At 41.9% G+C, this 3213-nt stretch overlaps 1 pseudogene; it reads right to left on the bottom strand.

Moving 5' to 3' along the window:
* Positions 1-1813: 1813 nt before the first annotated feature.
* The window catches only part of LOC138176476 (zinc finger protein 420-like), a 6665-nt pseudogene continuing 5265 nt past the window's right edge, over positions 1814-3213 (bottom strand).

The following is a 3213-nucleotide window of genomic DNA, read 5'->3' as shown; positions in this document are numbered from 1 at the left end:
TTTGCTGCTGTTCCAGATACTGTCAAATTAACAGAAAGGATCCAGAAATATGATAGGACTTGTCATGCACTTAGTGATTTGGCCAATGCTTTGTTTTTTTTTTTTTTTCTTTTTGGAGGGGGGAAGTTAGGAAAATTGGGATTAAGTAATTTGCCCAAGGTCACACGGCTAGTTTTTTGTTAAGTGTCTCAAACTGGATTTGAACTCAGGTCCTCCTGACTACTGGCCAGCACTCTACTCACTGTGCCACGTAGCCTCCCCAACCAACGCTTTTTTTACCATCCCAAAAGACTATAAACAATGTTTAGAGTTTGCTTTCACTCAGCAGGGCAGTCAATATACTGCCTGTCACAAGAATATCTGCATAGCCCCAATATTTGTCACAGGATTGTGGCTGAACTTTTAAATTGAACTTAAGCTACCTGGTGTACAGCTTACCTACTATACTGATGATACAAGGAAACAATGAAACTGAGCCTTTCCAAGGCTGTCTACCACAACTGGAAAGTTCCCTATCCTACCCTTGGCTTTGGCAATCCTTCAAATGCCACCTTAAATTTCACTTTCTGAAAAATTTAGTCTTGGCCCCCCAAACTGTTAGAGACTTGTCTCTCAGTAAACTCCATCTGATACTGTTCAGAACTTGTTTGGACAAAGCTGCTAACATATTGGGGTAGCTACGTGGCACTGTGGATAGACAGCTGGCCCTGGACTTAGGAGGACCTGGGGTCACATCTTGCTCAGACACTAACAATCCCCTTTTGCCTCAATTTCTTCCTCTGTCAAATGAATTTGAGAAGACTCTCTGCCAAAAACAACCCAAATGGGGTCATGGAGATCTGGAGAGTCTACAAGACTGAAAAACAGCCCCAAAAGAAATAATCCTTATGGACCGGACCCAAGAAAGGGCAAGTGGGGGGATTCAGGAAGACTTTGGACACTTGTGTGAGCTATTCTAATGATGGAGAACTTCGAAACAAAGTGGGGAGGCAGCAATGTGAGGAGGGAGGAGTTAGTGCTCCAAATGCCAGAGCCAGTGAGTCAGTTTAACCCAAAGAAGCAGAGAGCAGGACAATGTTGTTACCACCTTATTCAATTTCGTGCCTATTTCTGTAAAGAATCGGTCCATAGGGACACAGTGGCAGCTTCACAGACCACCCTTCAGGCCTGTGGCCATGGCCTCACTGGCTGGTGTCTGTGCACAGCCTGCACTCACCTGGGCAGGGGGGGGCACAGCCTACACTCAGCTGGACAGGGGGGCTGCTGCTCCCGGGGACCATTCCCTCTGGCTTCACGCTCCCTGCTGGGGCCAGGCCTGGGTCCTCCATAGACTGAGCTGGGCAGGGAGAAGGGTCCCAGAGGGGTAGAAGGTCTTGTTCTTTTCCTAGGCTGCAGGCTGAACTGAACAAATGCGATCTCCTCAAACAATCAGGGATATAATCTCACATACCAGTAAAGATATGCTTTAGATTCGTTAAGCTAGGCTTGAGGGAGATGTGAATTGACAATTAGTAGAAGCAGAGAAAGTAGACACCAAATTGTCAACCCTAACCGTAAATTCTTGGGATTATAATGAAATCAAGGGAGTTTCAGGGAAAAAAAAACACCTAGTTCTCCTCTATTGCCCATCCAAAACTTCATTCATAAAGTTTCTCTCCAGTGTGAATTCTTTCACATCTGACAAGACTGTGCTTACATGCTGCAATATTGCTACTTGCAGCAGCTGTGGGGCGTAATACCAATAACACCAACACACAGGAGGGCGCCTAGAACAGATTCTTTGATCTGTTTTTCTAAAGCAATACAACTCAAAAGGGGTCAACAATCTCACTTTAATCAAACATATCTATCATTTATTTAGTTTAGGAGAAATAGCACCCTGAACTTCAATGGAAATACAAACAGAAATTACAACCAATGAAAGCATAAATATCAACAGACAGACCTTCTGTCTGAGCAAATAATACACACATCACAGATCAATGGACAGATTCATCTGTCTGACCATTATATACCTACATAGTTAGCACAGAGAGAAGCACCAACATCTGGGTTTTCAAAGATGGGGGGCTCCTTAACGGTTACCCAAGGTCTCATCTGGCTACATTACAGGAACACTCTTCCCATGAGTGATCCCCAACGCAAAATGCTAACCTCAGTGTATATATATATATATATATACACACACACACACATCTTCGGGATCAGAGGGCATCACAGTCCCTGTGACACAGGCTCATATGACTCAAACTCATGTGACCTGGGCTTCCCTGTGACTTAGGCAGGTCACATGGAACTATTAATGAATGTGAAAAATAGTCCCATTAAGCAAATACTACATTAACTAAACAAATGTAAAGGTCTTTCTACACTGATTACATTTACAAATGTAATCACACTCTCCAGTGTGGATTCTTTGAAGTTTAATAAGGCCATCCATCCATGTAAAAGTCTTTCCACACTGATTACACTCCTAATGTTTCTCTCCAGGGTGGATCTCTGATGTCAAGTAAAACTGTTCTCCAAATAAGATTTTCTGCACTGATAACATTGTTGCAGTTTCTCTGGAGGGTGGATTCTTTGATGTCCAGTAAGACTGTTCTATGCTTTAAAATGATTTCCACATTGACTACATTAATAAAGTTTTCTCTCCAGTGTGGATTCTTTGATGTTTAGTAAGACTATTCATCCATTTATAAGTTTTTCCACATTGATTACATTCATAAGGTTTCTCTCCAATATGGATTCTTAGATGTTTAATAAACCTATCCATCCGTCTAAAAGTCTTTTGACATTGATTGCATTCATAAGGTTTCTCTCCGGTGAGGATTATTTGATGTTCCAGAAGACCATCCATCTGTGTAAAAGTCTTCCCACACTGATTACAATCATAAGTTTTCTCTCCAGTGTGGATTCTTTGATTTTTAGTAAGACAATCAATCCATGTATAAGTCCTTCCACATTGATTACATTCGTAAAGTTTCTCTCCAGTGTGGATTTTTAGATGTTTAAAGTACCTATCCATCTGGCTAAAAGTCTTTCCACATTTATTACATTCATAAGGTTTCTCCCCAGTGTGTGTTTTCTGATGTCCAACAAGATGAGACCTCTGTATGAAAGCTTTTCCACACTGACTGCATTTATAAGGTTTCTCTCCAGTATGGACCCTCTGATGGAGAAGAAGACCATCATTCCCTGTAAAAGTCTTTCCAC

The sequence above is a fragment of the Petaurus breviceps genome, unplaced genomic scaffold (genome assembly GCF_028583685.1).
Source record: "Petaurus breviceps papuanus isolate PSGF00001 unplaced genomic scaffold, PetGlider_PUasm1.0 89599, whole genome shotgun sequence".
Classification (NCBI taxonomy): domain Eukaryota; kingdom Metazoa; phylum Chordata; class Mammalia; order Diprotodontia; family Petauridae; genus Petaurus; species Petaurus breviceps.
Note: the sequence above shows the minus strand (reverse complement) of the source record. Positions and strands in the feature narration are given on the sequence as shown.